At 42.5% G+C, this 11,358-nt stretch overlaps 1 long non-coding RNA gene across 1 annotated transcript; it reads right to left on the bottom strand.

Annotated features, from left to right (window-relative positions):
* Positions 1-1,382: 1,382 nt before the first annotated feature.
* On the bottom strand, positions 1,383-10,700 carry LOC145521306 (uncharacterized). The gene is made up of 5 exons (XR_014065307.1): positions 10,584-10,700; positions 8,953-9,096; positions 8,190-8,321; positions 7,091-7,182; positions 1,383-1,733 (listed from the first exon to the last, which is right to left on the bottom strand). It is a non-coding gene; the product is annotated as an uncharacterized LOC145521306 (long non-coding RNA).
* Positions 10,701-11,358: the final 658 nt, after the last annotated feature.

Genomic DNA, 11,358 nt, shown 5'->3' with positions numbered 1-11,358 from the left:
TTAGTTGCAGCACGTGGGATCTTTCACCGTGGTGCACAGACTCTCTAGTTGTGGTGTGCAGGCTCAGTAGCTGGGGTGCAGGCTTAGTTGCTCTCTGGTACATGGGATCTTAGTTCCCCAACCAGAGATCAAACCCACATCCCCGACATTGCAAGGTGGATTCTTAACCACTGCCCACCAGGGAAGTCCCAAGCCATGCTTTCTAACTCATCCCTTATTGCTGGACATTTGGCTGCTATTACAAACAAGTCTCTGCATACATTTTTGGGATCAGATGTAAATAGATCTGGGCTACCCAGGTGGCTCAGTGGTAAAGAATCAGCCTGCCAATGAGGAGTTGCAGGAGACACAGGTTTGATCCCTGGGTGGGGAAGATCCCCTGGTGGAGGAAATGGCAACCCACTTCAGTCTTCTTGTCTGAGAAATCCCATGGACAGAGAAGCCTGGCGGGCTACATGGGGTAACAAAGAGTTGCATGCACATGAAAAGATCTAGAGCATGAGTTACTTGAAGTAGATTTGTTTGGTCCAAGGGGATGTATAATTTAATTTTCATAGATGTTGAAAAATTGCCTCCGCAAGATCACACGATATAAGATTGTAACAAAAGTAGACTCATCATTTCAGAGGAATACATCCAGACCCTGGTGTTTCCAAATCTCAGAGCAACAGCCACTGAGGTGGGGAGGCCTGGGCAGGCAAACCTTCTGTCCTTCCTGTCGACCAGGTAGCATCCGTGATTTAAACTCCTGTCAAATGCTTCCCATGTATCATCTTCTTAAACCCTCAACACACACTCATGAAGCAGAGATTTTTTATCCCATTATAAATCACTACATGATGCCAATATTTGGGATCAGTCAAAAATAATTGAAAGCACAAACGTTTGACTTGTGCTTGCCCAGGATCTCGTCATAATTGAAACCCTGCACATGGCTTACACAGAATATTCTAGGATCACTGTGAAGCATAGGTAAATTCCATCGTTATGTGTCTCTGTAATACTGGCAATGAAATGACTTAGGAGCAGCACACTTGCATTTTAATGCTACTTGAGATCTTGATAGACACAAGCATGTTCAACCCAAGCCATTTAGGTTACTGTTCAGGCTCAACTCAAATCTGTGACATATTCAGTTTTCCTTTATTTCAAGATGGCAAAGCATGCTTGACAAAGAAGAGCAAAATTTGTGATTAATTCCAAAGTCTGTAAAAAGAATACATCCAACAGCACCTCTTGTTTATTTATTTGTTGAGGTATTAGGGACATTTTGTGTTGAATTAAAATACTTGAATATTGAAAAGTCTTCAAGTACACTGTGTAATGATGAATGGGAGAAAAATCCATTGTGCATGGATGTGTAACCCTTATCAGATGGGTAAGAGGACAGGAAATGTTTAATGGAAATATTTCACAACCTTGTAAAATCTTCTCCATGGGTGACCTCAGAGCACCCCTTCAATGACATACGGGCATCCGTTACTTCCTCGCTTATTGTCGTAGTCATGTGAGTTACAGGCTGTGTCTGTTCATTACTGCTTTTATTTGTTATGTTCTTTTTTTGTGCCTGTGTGCATAAGGATGGCTGATCCTGTAAGCTTCTGACTAGTTAATGACCGTCTAGCTGGTTTTGTTTCCTTCAAGTTAAGGAGAGTAGACTTGGAAGGCAGAGCATGTGGATTTGAATCATGGCCAGTAATTATTTGGGTGTCTCTGGGCTTCAGTCTCCTCATCTGCAAAATGGGATCTTGATATTAACTATCTCATAGGGTTGTAGTGAGAATTAAATGAATTCATCATAGAAATCTCTTAAAATAGTTCAAAGCCCATCACTTAAAGTAGGTCTTTACAAAAGCTTCCTGTTACTATAACTAAGCCCCTTTCACATGAAAGCACTGTACTCAACACTGTGAAGTAAATAAAAAATTTAAAACAAGAACATCCTTGTCAGTTAGGGGCTCTCAGTCTAATTTGATGATAAGTATATACCAAGTGTTATGAGAGAATAAGGAAAGGAGAGATTATTGTTGAGTGTGGGGCTTCTTTTCTTTTTAAGGATTTTTTTTTTAATTTATTTGTTTTTCAGTTTAGTTCTGTCTCTTAGTCCTGTCCGACTCTTTGTGACTCCATGGACTGCAGCATGCCAGGCTTCCCTGTCCATCATCAATTCCTGGAGCTTGCTCAAACTCATGTCCATGGAGTCGGTGATGCCATCCAACCATTTATTTATTTTTAATTGAAGGATTATTAAAATATCAGATTGGTTTCTGCTATATATCAACATGGATCAGCCATGGGTATATATATGTCCCCTCCCTCTTTAGCTTCCCTCCCACCTCCTGTCCCATCTCACCCCTTCTAGGTTGTCACAGATCACCGGTTTGAGCTCCCGGAGTCATACAGCCAATTCCCCTGGCTATCAATTTTACATATGGTAGTGTATATGTTTCCATGCTACTCACTCTATTCCTCTCCTTCCTACTCTCCTGCCCCGTGTCCATAAGTCTGTTCTCTATGTCTGCATGTCTACTGGAGTGGGTGGTTTCTTGGAGGAAGCTGGATTTACCCTAAATTATAAGACTCATGTCTTTCACAGAGAAGAAGGGCATCCAAACAGAAGCAATTGCCTGAGCCCATGTAACTTACATTTACCTAATATTTCTCGACTATCTATTATGTGTTGGCAATGCATTAGGTGATGGTGATTAAGTTAGGTCCCTGCCTGCACAGAGCTTCTCACTGAGACAAACACAGTTCCTGAGTGATGTGTTTGTGCCTTCGTTAAGAAAAGAAGTACAGGGAGAAGAGATGCATGCCATATTTGGTTTTGCATATTATTGTATATCACTTTGTGATACAATCATTGATATATATAAAGTGGAAAGAGGATCACAATTTGACATATAAAGCATATAAAGCAGTGGAACTGATAATTTTCAGAAATAATTTCAAAGGAAATAGAGACTAAAAATTTCAAATTTAAATTTTTTAAAAGCAGATACCTTTTTAATATTGAAAAGGATTTTAACCTAGGCTGATTTTGTATATCCATAGCTCAAATCACCTTAGGAGTGGTTTCTTTTAGGGCATGCTTTCCTTCTTCCATTTACATCATTCATTCACCAAATACTATTGGGTCTACTCTGTGACAGGTCTTGTGCTAGACAGGTGATCGGGAGCACCACTGAGGCAGACAGAGTTCTTTTCCTCATGAGGCTTATATGTTCTTGGACTGAGTTAAAATAAAATGAAATGATCAAATAAACAAAGAAACCACCACACACAGTATGCTCAGAACTTATATATTCTTCCTGAAATGAGTCTTTTGGAGTCTCAAAGGTTAGTATGGAGCATTTGGAATGAGCTGTGCTTTGTGTAAGGAGTGGGGTAAGACCTGTGGTTCATGTTGGCAGTGGGGTGTGACTGTTGGTTGGTATGGAGGGTAGGCTGTAACCTGTGGTTCCTGTGGGGAGTGTGGTGTTACCCTCAGCATGGGCAAGGAAAGGGGGTTTTTCCTCCCCTCCAGATTGCTCACATCACTTGGAACTACAGGATAGCACAGAGTAGAGGAAGAAGGAGCTCAGATGGTAAAGAATCTACCTGCAATGTGGGAGACCTGGGATCAATCCCTGGGTTAGGAAGATGTCCCTGGAGGAAGGCATGGCAACCCACTCTAGTATTCCTGCCTGGAGACTTCCCATGGACAGAGGAGCCTAGAGGGCTACAGTCCATGGGGTCGCAAGAGTCAGACACGAGTTAGTGACCTAAGCACATCAGCATCCTAATTTAATGGTGCTTAGTGAATTTCCTACCCAAAACCCTTTGAGCCTGTTCCCAGGATTCTGGGCTACTGAGTATTTCTTTCTTTTTTTTTTTTTTTTTTAAAGTCTTTATTGATTTCGTTACAATGTTGCTTCTGTTTTATGCTTTGGTTCTTTGGCCTGGAGGCATATGAGATCTTAGCTCCCCAACTAGGGACTGAACCCACACCCCCTGTATTGGAAGGTGACGCCTTAACCACTGGACAGCCAGGGAAGTCCAAGCCACTGAGTATTTCTAAGGGGTTGTTGGAACTTCTTGCTACCTTTTATAGAACTAGAAATAAAGCCTGTCTGAGATGTTTGGTCCTGGGAAGCATTCTTAGTCCTAGAAGGTCTTAGAACTGGCTGGCATCAACATTGTCCTTGATCCAGGGCCAAATGTGGTTGCTGCTACTTGGTGTGAGCACTCTCTAAACCTGCTTGTCTTGTGGTTAAGGAACTGTTTTCATATCTCAGATTTTACTGTCATTGTGGCTAATTGACATTAAAGGCATAAGACCCAGGTGGGCCTTTGCCGTGGGTAAAAATCAAAGGAGCCCAAAAATCAGAAGGAAACCCGCTTGTGAGGAAGTGGAAAATGTTCCCCACCAGGACAGAAGAATGATTTTTTGGGACAAACTTATTTAAAGTTCTTTTGTATTCTTGGTGCTTTCCAAGGCAGAAATGTATTTGTTTCCTTGGTTCAGTGAGTGCCTGTCTAACGACTACATCATTAAGTAAAAGCTAAATGCAAATTGAGTGGTGATGATGTTTCATATGTAGACCTCACGGCAATCCTGGTATGATCAGCTCTCTGTGTCATATGGGGGTGCCCTGGGTAGCAGCACCCAGAAGGTGGCTCAGACATGCAGCTGAAGCCTCTTAAAATTTGCCTTCATAATAAAAAGTTTATAGTTGCTTACATTTGAAATGGAAACGTTTTCAGGCTGCAGGAATCAGGCTCGGGCACGCCAGTGACCTATTTTGCAATGCCGAGCTCACATCCAAGACCCTCTCAGGAATTGTGAGTAATGTGTGTGAAGCAAGAGACTGAAAACATGAAACAGTCCCAGAAATAATTTAAAGTTTCAGATAAATTATAACATAATTTGGTGTTTCTTTGAAGATGAAAGTCGTTAAAAGTCTTTATTGCAGTACATTGTGCTTTGTAAAGTAGTTTGAAAAAACAAGTCAAGGATTCTAGCTTTTTTGTCTGACTACCAGACCCTTATCAGACCCTGGGAAGTTAGTGGGTGGCTGGTGTAGGAACTCAGGCAGGGTGAGGTGGGGAATTTGGGCACCTGATAGTGTTGCCTGGGTCGTGAATTCTTGCTTCTGCTAACCTGATGGGTCTGTATTTGTGGTTGAAATATTCTGAGAATTCCTGGGAAATACAGATGTGATAGTCCCATTGTGTGAATCCTGCCTGTCTGCTCAGAGTTAGTAAAGATAGATGCCTAAGATGTTATCAAGTAAATCCTGAGGGATAGGTTGGCTTAGTGGTCTTGTAGGTAAATAGGAAAGATAAGAGAGGCTGTAAAGCTATTTCCATTGAGACACGTGGAGAAACTCCAAAGAGGGTTGAGGCCAGGAGTCCTGTCCTTCTCCACTTCAGGTCTAGGAGGTGGCCCTGGCTCTCACTCCAAGCCTCCTGCTAAAATGCCTGTCTCTGATGCATGAATTGGCTCTTCTGGGTCAGATATGTAGGGTGATAAAATCACCAAAATGCAAAACCAGCTTTGCTTAAAGGAGATATTTTTTTGTCACACAGCAACTAAGCTTTGCACTAACAAGAAATGCCAGATGACAGTGAAAATGCCACGCAGGTGGCTGTAATAGCCCACAGGGGAGCACATCTCATCCTCTCTAGTGCCTCAGTTCATCCTTACACATTTTTCTGCGAGTGTGTATCATGCCGTTCTCCTGAGCTTGCATGTTTTGTGGATAAAAATTGTTTAATACAGCAATGGAAACATGAACGAGTCCTTATAAAAATTCCAGTGATAAGCAAAAAGGAAGATGTTAAGTATTGAGGAGAAACTGAAAATAATGAAAAGTTTTAAAAGGTATGAGAATGAGAGAGTAGGTGGTAGGTCTGAAGGAGTCTTCATCAGAGACAATGCCAGCAAGAGAGAGATTGAGACACACACACACACACACACACACACACACACACACACACACACACACACAGAGGGACAGAGAGAGAGACAGAGAGAGAGAGACAGAGGGAGAGACAGAGAGAGAAGTGAGAAGTGAAAACTGAGCCAAGAACATCATGGTGCCTGTGCTGGTTGTTAAGCTGTTGCTCTCATTTCAGACCCGCCGTTTGTGCTTGAAGCAAGCCATATTTCTGCTTCGCCCTTTGGCAGCTGTTTCTTGTTGGGATCTGTCCATGGAGATGCTAGAGGGAGGCTTGAACCTGGAGTAGCAGCAGTTGGTTCCTGTTTCCAGTCTTTTCCTGCACTCCACCAGCGCAGAGGTATCAGTGCCAGCTGGCAGGTTCCTCCCAATCAGAGATCTGAGTTCCAGCTCTGTGGGGCCCCTCCTGTAAGTACTTGAGGTATCACACCACCAGTCAGGCCCCACTGCTTCCTCGAGGATGACCAGCCATGCCCGTTTGCCTAGGACTCTCCTGGTTTTAGCCCAGGAAGTCTGCGTCTCAGAGAAACTTCTTCCCAGAAGTCTGGTTTGGTCATATGATAATCTTCTTGGGTTCTGCTCCTTTTCTCTACATTTCCTTAGCCCCAGGAGACCCTGATGCTGGGAGAGATTGAAGGCGGGAGGAGAAGGGGACGACAGAGGATGAGATGGTTGGATGGCATCATTGACTCAATGGACATGAGTTTGCGTAAACTCTGGGAGTTGGTGATGGGCAGGGAAGCCTGGCATGCTGCAGTCCATGGGGTTGCAAAGAGTTGGACACGACTGAGTGATTGAACTGAACTGAACTGAACTGAGGAGTGGTGAGTGCTTCCTAAAATTGCCCAGATTTTCCCTTTGCCTTTTCAATCATCCATTACCCAGTTACGCAATCTCCTATATTAAATTCTCACTTCTAAGATAACTTGTGTGGTAGTTATCTAAGTGGAGTAGTTATTTAAATGGTGCTTTAAATGTGGTTTGAAAGCACCCCCAGTGAACGGAATATGAGGACTTAATGCCAAATACAGCAAACTAGAACTTTTTGTAATTAAAAGAGGAAACCGGCAAAAAACCCCAAGCCTGGATTTCTAATTTAAGTCAATGTAGAAGAAAAAAATATAGAATGATGAGCCAGAGGTATCTACCTCTGATGTTACCACATTTCGTCCTAAAAATTCAGATGTTGTGTCTTCCACCTCTTCTTCATAATTCAGAAGTCATAGATTTCACATGCATGCTTCCATGAAAAAAAAATTATGATATTTGTTAAGGTAATCTGCCAAATCATGTTATTTTCTTTAATGTATTAAGAACTTAAAATGTTTGCCATTTTAGCAGTGCTATTGTTTCTCTTTCTTCTTATTTTTCTACTTTATGGTATATTACTTAGAAAACAGAAAAAGTTTGGGGTGTCTAGCCCAGCCCCATTGTCCCATAGGCCCATGTTTTCTTTTGGGGCCACCAGAAGAGGACCCTGAAACAGGACCTCAAGTGCAAGTCATTTAAATGAGAGGAGAAGAAAATGCTGGAAGGAAGTGGGGAAATAAGGAGAAGACAGCCAACAAAGCGTGTGTGAGGATAGTTACAGCTGTGGCAGCTGGAACTTAATCCTTCTGAAGAAAATGAAGGAGCCAGTGCAGAACATGTGCTCCTGATTTATCCACCTGAGGGGCAAGGGAGCTGGGGTATTTACACTCTGACTCCTGTTAGACATTAGTTAGAGCGACTCCTGGGAGTTCTTGATTTCCCAGCATCCCTAGTCTTCCACATGGACAGGCAGAGAGGGCTTCAGAGGCCAGAGAGACCTCAGCCAAACAAATAGTCACGTGAACAGGTTGTGATAAGTCTGGTCCATGTGCTAAAAAGTGATGAGGGTAAGAGGATATGACTGAAGCTCTAGCAGCATCTGCTATCTTTCATTATTTTTATTGCATGAAATTCCATAACACGAAGCGAGTTAGGAACACATATTCATTGTTATAGGAGAAATCACTGTAATTTGATTTGTCAACCTAAATATAATCAGTTGCCAGGGCTTGGGAACCTATCATTCTTGTGTTGAGGGATTCGCTTCTGGTAGATCCTAGAGCATCCAGGGACATATTTTAAATTAGGGGCAATATTGGAGATAGAACACTGGCTTTCCCAAGTTTATCTTACAAAATTTCCAAATACTGTGGAACAGTGGAAGTTTTAAAAGGGGCAAGGGAGTTCCAGAAAATAGTAAGCAATAAGGCAACTTACTCTCTTTGTTCAAATGGGGACTCAAGGAGAGAGGGAGGGGAAGGAAATGGAGAAACTGGACATGGGGGAGGAGCAGGTGTTCCAGCCCAAATCACGGTGGAGCAGGCAGAGTGGAATGGATCAGGAGGTGGCCTGTGAGTCAGGAAAGACACCAGTGAAGAACAGCCCGTGTTTTCACTAAATATTAAATAACTGATTTAGAGAAGCTAAGAAGGCCACCTTCTGCCTTTGGGGAAGGTGTGCGAACATTGTATACAAGGTGTGGTGTAGGTAAGACCAGGTGTCAGTAGGGACAAGGGAAGAGTCTTTCCAATGAGAGAACAGAGATTCACAGGAAGGCTGACATCTGTGGATCGCCTCCCACTGTGCCAATTTCTATACCAGATTTTGGGGGCTCAGGGAGTGTGATATGAAAGATATTTTGGTAGAATCTCTGAAGTTTGGAAATGTACCAGAAGCAGTACCCACACCACTCAGCTTCTCCTCTGTTAGTAACCGTTCCTAAGGGTTTAATTTTTGATAAGACCTAGCTATGATTTTCGTTCAGTCTGAAATCAGGTGGGGACACTTTTTTTTTTTTAAGAGAGTGCAGGGAGTTTATTTTTTTTTAATTAATTAATTTTAATTGGAGGATAATTACTTTACAATATTGTAATGGTTTTTGCCATACATCGACATGAATCAGCCACGGGGCGGGGGGCACCTTTTATTCCTGTGTCCCTGGTTGGACTTCAGAGACTTAATAAGGAATCAGGTAGCTTACTTGTTCTCCAGGGAGGGCTTGACACCATCACAAGTTGATGACTTCGTTATGGTCTGTAGTATCCTCTAAATTTCCTTGTCTGTCTCCCAGGTCAACAAAAACCAACATCACATCCTCTGTCCTCTATGGCAAATCTAAGAGAAACTGTTTGGGGGTATGTTTCAATGAAAACATTTGTGAAGGTATTAGTTGCTCAGTCATGTCCAACTCTTTGTGACCCCATGCATTGTAGCTTGCCAGGTTCCTCTCTTCATGGGATTTTCCAGTCAAGACTACTGGAGTGAGTTGCCATTCCCTTCTCCAGGTAATCTTCCCAACCCAGGGATCAAATCTGGGTCTCCTGCATTGAAAGCATATTCTTTACCATCTGAGCCACAAGGGATAAGAACATTTATAGCTGAGCAATAATTTTATTGATGAACTTTTCTTCCATGTTGCTGGCGTTACCCAGACAGTGTGATCTGACTTGTTTCTTTTTATTATCTAGAGTTTCTAGACCTAAAGAGGTCTTTAGGTTTAAGCAGATTTTGTTTAACTATGTCTCCAGATAAAATTTAAAAAGTTATAAAATAAAAGGAATTGAATTTAAAATTTAGTAGGATGCTGACAATGACTCAGGATGTATAAAGCTCAGCAAAAGAAAATACGACAAAAGTCCCTACTTCAGAGATGGAGCCCATTTGTCTGGAGTGTGTTACAATGTTATGGTATAAACATAAGCTTCGATTAGTAATGATCAGGAGCTGGAATAATTGTGCATAGGCTCATTTGAGCAGTTCTAATTCAGGACAGTTGTGTTTGTATGGAATTATTTGCATTTATGTTTTTCCTGAGTTAAAAAAGAATACCCCTGGGTCTTACTTAGAGCCTGGGGAATTAAACATACAGCTCTCATTAACAAGCCTGGGAATTGTACAGTCTGCTTCATTCCCTGAACACTTTGCAGAAGGTTCTCTGTCTGCCAGTGTGCTGGATACAACCATGGTTTCCAGATTGGAAGGCTTAGCAGAGTGACATAGCACTGAGAAACAAGCCACATATGGGAGGTCTGTCACCCAAAAGGTGGCTTTGGAGCCAGACGTTTTCTTGGAATAAGGCCAAACGAGGAAGATGGAGCAGGTGAGGGATGACCAGTACTATAATTTAGCTTCACATTGTGAGTTTTCTTTGAGGAAAACTTCCATGACTGACATAGATCTCAGAACTCGTGGGTTCCCTTAGTGTGAGAACATGGGAGATGTGAAGTGCCAGGAAAGGAGCCCTCTTGGCCACAAAGGCGATGTCATAGTTAAGAGTATTGCCTTCAGCGCCAGATTTCCATACCTCATTTACCAGCTGATTGACCTTGGAGATGCTTTTAATCCTTTCAACCTTTGCTTTCCACCACTGTAAAATGAGTTTGGGGCTTCCCAGGTGGCACTAGTGGTAAAGAATCTGCCTGCCAATGCAGGAGACACAAGAGATACAGGTTGGGAAGATCCCCTGGAGTAGGAAGTGGCAACCCGGTCCAGTATTCATGCCTGGAAAATTCCATGGACAGAGGAGCCTGGCGGGCTACAGTCCATGGTGCTGCAGAGTTAGACATGACGGAGCGACTGAGCACACAAAATGAGTATAAAAATAATACTTACCTCATGGGGTTATGATGAAGCATCCATTTAAGAAATGCCTAGTGCATAGTAATCACTCAAGAATTTTTTTTCACTCTTGGATCCCAGGGATCAATTCATTTCAGAAGCCATTTCATCAGCACTTGTGCTTGCTGCAGATCAATGGGCAGATTGCCTGGATTGGGCTTAAAGGCAATTTAATTCTGGTGTCTCTACTGTTTGCTTTGTCTTGCTCTGAATTCAGGCTGTGAAAGGTGAGTTGGCATCAGCAGCCAGCTGTTCTCACCTCCATCTGAATGCCAGTGTCTTCTCATCTATTGACATAAGAAGAAAGTAAATAAGGGAATGTCCTCGGAATTTTCTTTACACTAAACATGTAATTAGCCACTTACCCATGATGAGTAAAATTTAATTTCAGCTAAGTGAAAAGGAATGCTGATTAGATTTATTTTGTTATCTGTTTACTTTCTGGGAAGAGGGCAGCTGGATTAAATATTTTCTTGAGCTGCACTGCTAAAGTCCTGCCATGCTTACCAAAGAGATTCGTGAAAACTTGTAGGAACTGGATGTATAAATGCAAATAATGATTTTATGGGCATTTTCTTTCGTTTCATTTGTCAGAGTGATGGTAGGTCTGGCCATGAAGCTCCCATCTGCCCAAATGCCAAGGGAAGAAGAGCAAGAGGAGGGCTGGGGGTCTGGGGGGAGGAGGCAGAGGCAACGCTGTTTGGAGGGGTCTCTCCCCTCTGCTTTCTCTATTCTCTCTCTCCAGTGATTTTGCTTCCCTTTGGCAGCT

The sequence above is a fragment of the Giraffa tippelskirchi genome, chromosome 9, assembly GCF_054371585.1.
Source record: "Giraffa tippelskirchi isolate mGirTip1 chromosome 9, T2T-mGirTip1v1.2.pri, whole genome shotgun sequence".
NCBI lineage: Eukaryota > Metazoa > Chordata > Mammalia > Artiodactyla > Giraffidae > Giraffa > Giraffa tippelskirchi.
Note: the sequence above shows the minus strand (reverse complement) of the source record. Positions and strands in the feature narration are given on the sequence as shown.